Raw genomic sequence first — 10,745 nt, 5'->3', positions numbered from 1 at the left:
AAATCTTTAGGTGTTATGTCCTTACTTATCAAAGCTATGAACATACAGTAGTTTTTTAAGTTGATCTGCATTTTAAAATTATGTTGTTCTAATTAGATGTTTTCATTAATAATAATAATGCATCACTTTTATATAGTGCTTTATCATAGACAACCAAAGATATATTATTCATCTGCTCACACAGTCACACCCTGGTGGTGGTAAACTACCTCAGTAGTCACAGCTCCCCTGGCTGCCAGTCAGCGCCTACGGCCTCTCCATCAACATCACTTGCTCTTGCTCCAGGACACAAGGACCGACAAGGGATAAGGCAGAATCACACCACCAACTTTTTGGTTACTGGATGACTGCTCTACCTCTTGAGCTACTGATGCCCATTACCTTAGATTAGCTTAGATCATCAGAGTTTTGATCATGCAGTAAAGACGAAGGAGCATGTATGCTGAACAACATTGATGGAAAGCACAATTCAAAGTGAGTATAATTTCATTTATGAATAATTATATTGGTGTATTTGGGAACATTCTCAGTTGTGTTATGACTGACAGTTGACTAAGTTGTCCATCTTGACTGATTCATAATTAAGAACACTGATGACTGCAGAAGAAAAGATAATTTCCGTAACTCGATATAGTCTGTTGATTAAAAGTAATTTCATGAGAAGTTGTTGGAAATCAAAAAGACTAATGGAAATTGTTGTATTGATTTTCTTTAACAGAACCTGAAACCAGCAGAAATATCAGTTTAGACTACTATTGACAACATTGATAGTTAGTAACAAAAATATTGAGTCAAGTATTGTTTGTAACTCAACAGTTTAATCTAAATCAATACATTTATTTTTTGTATTGCGACAGGGCAGTTAATTAAGTGGTTATAACGGGTCCTCTAACTTGTTTTTTAGAGTCTGATACCATAAATTGAAGGGAGATACTTTCAGTATCATGTCCTGTGACCTGCGCATGCACTTGCCACTTTATTAGTATTCTGAATGATTATGCTGCACATTATTGTGTGACAGGTATGTGTCCTGTGGTGCAGCCCTGATGTAAGTGATAAATGAGGGGCCAGCGTGTGACTGACACTGCTGTGTGGAAATGTGTCAAATGTGGCAAGGTGAGCCCCATGTATGATTACTGTACTCTTGAAATAGTTCACCCTATAATAAGGGAGAATTTCTGCAGAGAGGAATGACAGATTAGTTGCTCTGCTGTCCTGTGGTTGCTGAAGAGTGCCACGGCTCCCTGGGGAGTAGCAGGTCTGCTGGAGACTGATCTACTGTGAATAGCCACTTTAGAGTGCCTGTTTTCCCACTGCACCGCAATGTGTTGTACACATGATGAGGTCTATGCTGCTGATGTGTGAGGAATGAGAAATTGGCCTTTAAGGAATGAGAGCCCTTTGGAACCCTCAGGTTTATATGAACTATAAGCGCCACGAGAAGGCAGACGGAAAGGACAGACGTTTCAGCTCATACAGAGTTCAACATACAGCCACTTTTGAATTCCGAACATAGTTCACATCTGTGCCCAACCAGCCTGAGTGACCAGGTACAGAAGAGTGTGATATGCAGACACACTCTTAATGTTGAAGTCTATCATTCATAAACTCTTAATTCCTTTTTTTCGCACACATTTTGGTATCCTTTTGATTTTTCACTCCTCCTATATTATAGTTTTGGCTTTCTGCTGCATCATTCAGAGTGAAGATTCAATTCATCACCGAAACTACTACCATTTACCACATTGATTTGACAAATGAAAGGTTGTAACTAAGTGGAAGTCATGGGATTGTTTTCATTTATTTCATGAAGGTGAATGATTGCAAAATCTTTATTCAACTTAAACTTGTGTTAGTTTGTATAGACTGACCAGCCACAACATTAAGTTGACTGGTGAGTTAAGATCAGGGCTCTGTGGGTGCCATGCCATCACATCCAGCACTTTTTGTTCTTCTTTACATTGAAGATAGTTCTTAATGACCTTGGCTGTATGTTTACGGTCTTGCTGCAGAATAAATTTGGGGCCAATCATACTCCTTCCTAATGGTACTGCATGATGAATTAGTATTTCTCAGAAGGACACCATTAATCCTAACCAAATCTCCAACTCCATTTGCAGAAATGGAGCCCCAAACTTTCAAGGAACTTCCACCATGCTTCACTGTTAGACACTCATTATTGTATCGCTCTCCAGGCCTTCGGTGAACAAACTGCCGTCTGCTACAGCCAAATATTTCAAGTGTTGACTCATCAGTCCAGAGCACTTGCTGCAATTCTCTGGCCAGACTTCTCCAGAGAGACAGTAGACGGTGTACCTGGGTCCCACTGGTTTCAGCCAGTTCTGAGTTGATGGCACTGCTGGACATCTTCTGATTTCGAGGGGAAATAAACTTGATGTGTTTTTCATCTGCTGCACAAGTTTCCTTGGCTGACCAAGCGTCTGTGATCCTACAAAAAGTGCACCTATAAGGATAAATGCTGATTTGAAGGCAAAGTGTAGGTACACCAAATATTGATGTGACCTACATTGTTTTGTTAGATGTACTTTGCATTTTGTAAATTGATATGTATATATATATATAGTATATATATAGTATATAGTATATAGTATAGTATAATGTTACCACCACCACTTCACTATAATGGTCTTAGTTAGATGATGAGTAGCATAGTTCTTCTCACGGTAATCTATCTATGCTTTTGGTCTGACATGAAATCTAAGGTGCTAGTCCAGCCTATTTAGCCCAATTTTGAGTTGTGGATTTTTCAATATATTTGCAGACACATCTACTTTGTTATTATGGTTAATTTAGAGTAGATTTTTTAAGTATTACCCATCTTATATTTCTGAAACATGTGTGAGAAAGGTTTTGTGAGATGTTGTTGTTACCCAAGCAGAGAACATGTATATTTCAACTCCTGAAAGGGAAACACCTGCATGTAAATGCAGATGCACGTAGAGGTATGATTGAATTTTAGCTCCAGGGCTGCTTGAATGAATCGAATTGGTGGGAATCCATATGCTGAGCTGCAGCTCAGAGCTTCAATCTTCCCTCCCTTTAAATCATCCAGACTGCCTCGGAGGGACTCTAATTCAGGTTTGGCTGTCCTGTTTCTTTACTGCCTCCACTTTGAATCTTAATGTGCTCCTGGTTTCTTGTATTCTGTGCATACTAAAACAAATCTAGCTGAAGTCTGCTAGTGTCAAATACCCAAAGATAAAACAAAGACCGATAATGGATGGTGTATATGTGGATGAGGAAGTGGTAATTTAACTTTTATTACATTGTACAAGTTGTACAAATCTGATAATATCATAGAATTGGTATTAAACTTTGGTCATTAACATTAAGCAGTTTGTGATTTCTGATCAAGTTTCTGATTGTCATCATAATGTGTAGCCTCTTTTGTCCAGTTGTTCTTATAGCAGATCGAAGAAAACAAATAATCGTACGATGAAATTGTGCATATCACAGCTTGGAGTGCTAGTGTACCAAGTTCAACACATTTATTGTTAGTGCAGGTGCTGCTGGGTTCACATCAATCTCATAAATTCAGAATATCAGTCTCATAAATTCAGAATATCAGTCTCATAACTCAGTCTTACAAAATATATTAGGCTATAAATTTGGAACACCAGTGAATGATTTAATTAATGGTAATGACTAAAATAAAAATAACAATACCAATAGTGAGTAAAGGTTGAGTGACTGTGGAACTCTGGATAGTAGAGGTACTGCAATATTCAGTCCTGTGCAAATAAACCAGCTCATTCAATCAAGACAATAAATATAAAATTCATAATATACAATTCAGTCTAACTATGTACATAAACGTGAGAGAGTGTGTGGGGGGAAAGATGTATGTGTGTGAGCATGCTGCCGAGTGGGCTGCAGAAATGCAGATACAGATATATCCTGTCTCTGTTTATCCATGTGCATCCTTGCACATGAACTGCCTTTAAGGGTTCGTAAAATCTGTGCTTCCCCCCTCTCCCTTCTTGTTTGAACGCCATAGTTCCACTCCCTCCTCCCCCCCGTGAACAAGCACGTTGGCGGAGCAATTATTTGGTTATACAACATGACTGACCATTATTGACTAGCAATGGGACATGAACGTCCACGACTCATACAGATTAACCAATATGAACACCCAAAACAGCGGCAGTCTTTAAAATGGCCTGTGATTGGTGGAAAACTTCCGTCACAGGATTTTTATAAAGTCTTTAAACACAGCCAGGAAAAGGCAGACTTAAATTACAATATGCTGACAGGCTATTATTGAAATTGGAGAAAATTACGCCAAAAAAAAATGAAATACCCTACCTTTAAGTCATTCAAATGGAGTTTGTGAAGTCAGAGATTAGAGTTTCCTCTGGTTCCTATTGCTTGGCTGTATTTATAGGTCGTTGAAAACGTTCACGACTTCCATGAAATGCTTTCTGGGATACTTGGCTGTACCCACTCCACACAAATGATCTCCCTTTGCTTCCTCTGTAAAACAGGTGTATCATTATTTGCATTGTACTTTGAAATGAACAGTACTTGGGCAGCGACTGATGACATTTCAGAAGTCCACATGAAGGTAAGTACAGACAACAATAATGCTAAGTTACCCTTTGTTTCTGTACTCCCCATAACAGAAATGTACTAATTACCTATATAATTTTATGTATCATTTGCATTCTCTTATAGATAGGTATAGACGTGTGGGGACCTTTCTCTTGTCTCATGAGGAGTTGTTACAAGCAATTATCAGGCTAACCAGGCAAAGAAAGATACCCTTGAAATGTGTGATGGCTTTTAATGACATGCCATAAATGTCAGGGTAGACAAGATAGAAGGATCTGATTAACACCTAGTGCCCATTTCAAGTGAAAAACAATTCCATATATGGCACTGTTGAAACTGGCCCTTTCTTCTGTTTAGTATTACAATTAGTATAAGTATTTCCAATTCTCTGTAAAAGTCTGTGAAAAAGTCTCTCACCATCTCTTACCCTCTCTCTTTCTGCAATAAAACCAGAAAATATACTCAATACATCCAGTCTGTGTTTCTCTCCAGACTCTATCACTGTACTGACGAAAGCTCAGGACTAATGTTTCCACTGCATCCTTTTCATTAGTCTTACCTATGTAGTGCCATCACATCAGTGTTTTATGTATATGAAGTGTTTTTTTCTCCCTCTGCCTTTGTCAATGTGTCTGTACCCTACATGTTACTGTCTGAGTTTTTCTCCTTTTTATTTCACCTTTTGGATTTATCTTGCTTTCTCTGAGTAAATCTTGAGGTGAAATGTTGGTCAGTGTTTCAGCTGAGTGCCTTTAGCGGGCATTTAGAGATCTTTTGGCTGCTGCCCGTTTGGCCAACAGCCGTTCCCAAACCAGTGCTCAAGTCCAGTTGTCATTCATATTTTTCCTGAGCAGTGGCAATTTTAGTTTGGAAATTCTGGTGGGACCATGCAGGAATACCCTCAACCCTCAACAAAAACACAGAAGCCAGAGAACCTGGAGAAAACCCACGCAACACGCAAACTCCACCCAGAAAGGCCCGAGGCAGACTCGAACTTGAACCCTTTAGCTGGGAGGCATCAGTGCTAACCACCACCAAATGGTGGTATGTTCAGGATCTTGCTATATTAGATACTCATCATCCAAATAATAACATGACAACAATAAAAACACAATGCACCACTCCTGGCATACACAGCACACACAATACACAGCAATCAATATACAAATTGACCATACACAATATACCACAGCCAAATAGCCATTTCAGCTCCACCTACATGAGGTTGTGTCCCCTACACACAAACACAAACACGTATCGCCAGTTACGCATTAGACAAATTCCACTATAATCAAAAAATATGTAAACATTATCAGTTCCACTTACTGGTAGATTAAAAATAAATTATACTCACTGACCCCCTCCTCGTTGAATGTTTTAGTTCTTTAGTCTGTCTTGAGAAATCCTGCGGTCGATGTGATCTCAAACCTTTTATCTCCAACTTTTGCTAAAGTGGTAATGCACATCAGTTCATCATCAGTGGATTTTACGTTCAGGAAAGAATATTACAAAACAAAAAATTTGCAGTTATTTGAATTTCATTTTAAAATTCAATAATGGAAATTCAGTGCATATTGTCTTCAAATCATTATAAGACAGAAACAAAAAAGCGCCCATTTTTTCATATTTTGAAACCAGAAGTTGCTGTTTGCTAAGTAAGAGCACTTCCTGTCTCACAATATGAAAAAAGAGCGCTTTTTATTTGTGCCGATTTTATTTTTTTGTTTTTAGAAACAGAAAGTGAAAATCCACCATTTTTTAAAGTTTTATTTATCCATTCTCAAACCCGATAAAGAAAAATGCCTTGAATTTCAATTTTAATTTTTGAATTTTAAAATAAAAGTCACATAACCACTCCTTTTTTGTTTTTTCATGTTCATTTCTGACCCGAAAATCCAATGACCAAAACATAGTGGAAACAGAGATGCAGCATCAGGAGCAACAAATTATTCATACACTGCTACACTACAAAAAGTGTCTACAGAGGGAATGGCGTTCATCAAATGAAAACTGCGGACATTCCATTGGAACACAGTTTATTATTTATTAACGTATGCAAGTTGTGCGACAACATTTTTGACACACAAAACTCTTAAAAGCTTAATCCTCCCCTTCACAGCAACACCCTCCGGTGTTAATGTTAACCTTATTCCATGTAACACAGTGACACAGTAAATTATTATTTGGAGTTATTAGCTTTAGCAATTGTTGTTATTAAATAGATTACAAAATATACAGAAAACCTAAATACTATAATACTGTAGCAATAAAGTTTTGTACTGTCTACTTTAAATTGCAGTAAAATTACAGTATTTGGATATAGCAACTTCCTAACGTGCCATTTCCTTACTGTAAATATAAGAGACAAGTCATAGCAATGGGATGGATTTGAAGACACAGTGACCTTGTTACAATCACACTGCAATAAGATTAGGCTTTACTTCTGCTTGAACATATGCATAAACAAATTTAATTGGCAGACCCTTCACTGGTGTTTGTTCTGCTTGCACAAGGGAAGGGTCTGCCAATTAAATTGCAACCAACACAAGCAAAGCAAAGGAACAGACCTGCCATTCAGTTCGGCAGGCACTGAAGCCTAAAGAGGAGAGCTGCCTCATGGAAGCATAGTATAACTGCTTAAGGCGGAGGGAATTAAGCTGACTACTTTCTTGTATGAAGGTGTCTTTGCAGTGATGGAAGTTGTGTGTATGAATGTGTTTATGAAAGGAAGTGATTGCTGACAAGTCTCTTGCATTTAAAAAGGCTATATTACTGAAAAGATCAGTGTCAAAAACTATTGCTGAATCTGAGAGAGTCTTTGGTGCCAATTGTCAAATCCTCCTGTTGAGCTTCTTATATATGGTTTCTCATCTCCAAGAACCCCACCTTCCTGAACAAAGAAACCTTGTCCCCTTACATCTGGTAAATAACCTTTAACCTTTAAACTATGGACACATTTCACAAACCCAAAAACAGGAAGAGGGGCAGAAAGAGAAACAAGAAGAGGACCATATACTACAAACTACACAAGCTGGGCCTATAACTCCCTCACCTCTATCATGTCCTAAAATCTCCAAACACTAAACTGACTGTCAAGAGGTGACTTGTTGCCCTCTATGGGCCTGCATTGCTGTGTGTCTGTCTACAGCTGGCCATACACTGGGGCTGGATTATTAATTACCTGCTTCTCATCATCTAGTCAGACCTGGATCACTTCTTACAGACATTCAACTCTCCCACTCATCGCCAGTTTTTCAGTTTACCCCTGTGGTAGCTTTTCAAACCAGCCATCCAATTTTTGTCAACTTTAGAAGTACTATTCCTAACGTGCCTTCTCCTTTTCACTATAGGTGCAGCCCAAGCTCCAGTTTTTGCCAGCCAGCTATTGCAGACTCCTTTGTTTCTTTTGGAATTATGGGCTGTGCCATTTAAATATATGTTAATGTGTTAATTTGTTTATTTTTTATTCGTCTTTAATCAAGAGTGCACCCCTTTAAACCTTTTAGTGTTTTAGATGTTAAATGAGTTATTCCTAAAATGTTTCTGCATGTGTTACAGGCTCTGGTGTTCCCCTCTGCTGGTCAAGAGCTGTAAAAATATTTTCTCCCTCTTGTGAAGTTGATCCGGGTAATCAGAAGGATTTAATTAATAGGGTTAGCAACCATGGTTCTCTTTCTTACACATCATCTTCTCCCAGCCACTCTAGCAGGAACCATTGTTTATGTAGCAGAAGCTACAAGAAGGGACACAGCATCTTGTGTCCCTTCACTTATTATTATTTACTGATTCTACAGATCTTATAGTCATTTGTGCTGGCCTGAGTGGTTTCTCCATTGTTTTGTTTATTTAACTGACTTATCTTGTTTCTTTGTTGATTGTTCTTAATCTTCTTAGTCTTAATAAATTACAGTTTAAAGAAACTTCTGCTTGAGCTCAATCATGGAAAAAGTGGTCGTAACAGCGTGTGTGTCTGTGTCAGGCTGTATCCTGCTGGGGATGGCTGCTACCATCAAGGAGTGTCATTGCTATGGCGTGGAGGTGTCTGGTCTGGTCTGGTCTAGGTGGGTAGCACATGTCTATGTAACATCCACATGAATAAATGCCAGGTCCAAAAGTTTCCTAGCAGAACACTGAATTGTCTCAAGATGGTCAATTTTATTTACTCCTCCTGTCAGTGGTTTTAATGTTGTGGCTTATCAGCATATATTATTTTTAGTCAAGGACACTGCCTGTCTATAATGGGGTTACTAAAATGCACATTATGAACATAACAACAAAATGATTTAAATGTGTGAGGTAGCTGCAAAAAAACCTCTGACTATGGAGTCGTCCGACAGTGAAAATGTCCTATTCTCATACATTGTGGGATGTGCACTGAATCAAACATGAAGAAATAAAATCTTTGCCTGAGAGCTTGCATTGTGCTTCTTAGGACTGTAGAGCTAAACATTTTGAGGTTTCACTTAACATGGCTGAGTAAGTGTTGAAAAAGTTTGTGTTATTGACTGACTATTGAAGGTCTTCACACATATATTTTTGATTTGCTTTGTAAACCATTATCCAGATGACCCTGGGACAGAATTTGATCTGATGTTTACTCCAGCGCAGCTTAGACGCGGAGGTGAAGAACAGGCTGTCACTGAGCACATAGGTCTCTCACACTTAGTAAAGCATAGTTTCCACAGGCAGCTGATTCTGCTCATTGTGTTGGGAATCATTTATTAGGCTGAGAAAATGTAGAATTTCCTTAAAAAAAACATCACTACATTCTTCCTGCTGAAGATGACAAGGAAACTACACAGACCTACAACAGTATTTCTGTGAATTTTCTGCCTGGTCACATCATTTTGGCTGTCAATCATATAGGCAGACTTACTTTATATTGCTGTGGTTTTTCATGGATGGAGCTTTCTTTACAGCACTGAGCAGAGAATAGCTCAGCAAAATGATGGTAGCCATTGCTTCCTCTGCTATTAGCTACTGATTATATTAACAGTACTACATTTAGTTTTTAATTTAGCGAAATATTACAATAGTATGTTGGCCGAACTTGTAGATTCATACATTATAAATACTGCTTCCTACTCTACTGACAACATACAAACAGAATCTTGCGCTGCTGAGTAATGCATATTTCCTCAAACCAATTATTTATTTTGAATATTTCTCTATTAAAGCATCCACATCCTGAACCAAGAAATCATAACAAAGAAAATTGAAATTTTGGCACATGATAGTGAACATTTTGAGTAAGTTTATAAGAAATGTTTCAGCCCGCAGGTGACTTCTATTAAACACAGAAGTAACTAACTCTTTTACAATTAGCCCCCTGTTTAGCACTAAAATGATTTTACAAACCTGGTGCTTATTGTACACAGCGACGACAACACATTTATCAGCTTTTTATCAAAACCTTTCCGTCCTTTTCAACACAGCAGTGAAAGAAACATCACCTACAATACACAGTTACATCAATTACAGGTACACTATACTTTTTTAATGCTCTACATCAGTGGTTCTGAACTGGTCTGGCTTCTGGACCCTTTAATCACCCCTCATTGACGAGCTGTGACACAAATCAAAAAAGATTTTCAACTTCTCAAATTTATTGATTGAAAAGATTGTGCGGTTTGAACCTGAAATAGTAGAATAGAATATCACAGTATGAAAACACAAAAAACAAATGAAAGACCAAAACAACCATAAAGTATCAATACTAGAGAGGGAATTATTCCTTTTAGGTTCAGTTAGCTGCATTTTAATTAAAACCACAGCAGTTCACTTAAGTACCTTCTGCCTTTTTTAACAGAGCTTTCACGCACTGTTGACAATCCAGCTACTGAGAAGTAGTTTCAAAAAGTCAATCTATGGATCCTCCCAGTTTTGAACAATGATCTCCGTGTGAAAGCCTATGTCACTAACCACGGTACTATCTAACAAAACTTTTGCAATGCTGAATCAGGAATAAACAAAAGTGAATTCTTGGCTTCACTTGCTGTTAGCAAGTCATTTCTTTCAAACCAAGAAACACAAAATGTTTTTTGTCATTTGTCCCTTTGAGTTACTTGAACATCGTTTGACCAATGTGATCCCAGTCTCTTTGCTTCCAACTTTCCCTCCAAAGATATTGAGAAAAATGGGTCACAAAGAAAGCCCACCTTGTTTATGCTAAC

This window comes from Mugil cephalus, chromosome 17 (assembly GCF_022458985.1).
Source record: "Mugil cephalus isolate CIBA_MC_2020 chromosome 17, CIBA_Mcephalus_1.1, whole genome shotgun sequence".
Lineage (NCBI taxonomy): Eukaryota > Metazoa > Chordata > Actinopteri > Mugiliformes > Mugilidae > Mugil > Mugil cephalus.
The sequence above is the reverse complement of the archived record's forward strand: the minus strand, read 5'-3'. Positions refer to the sequence as shown.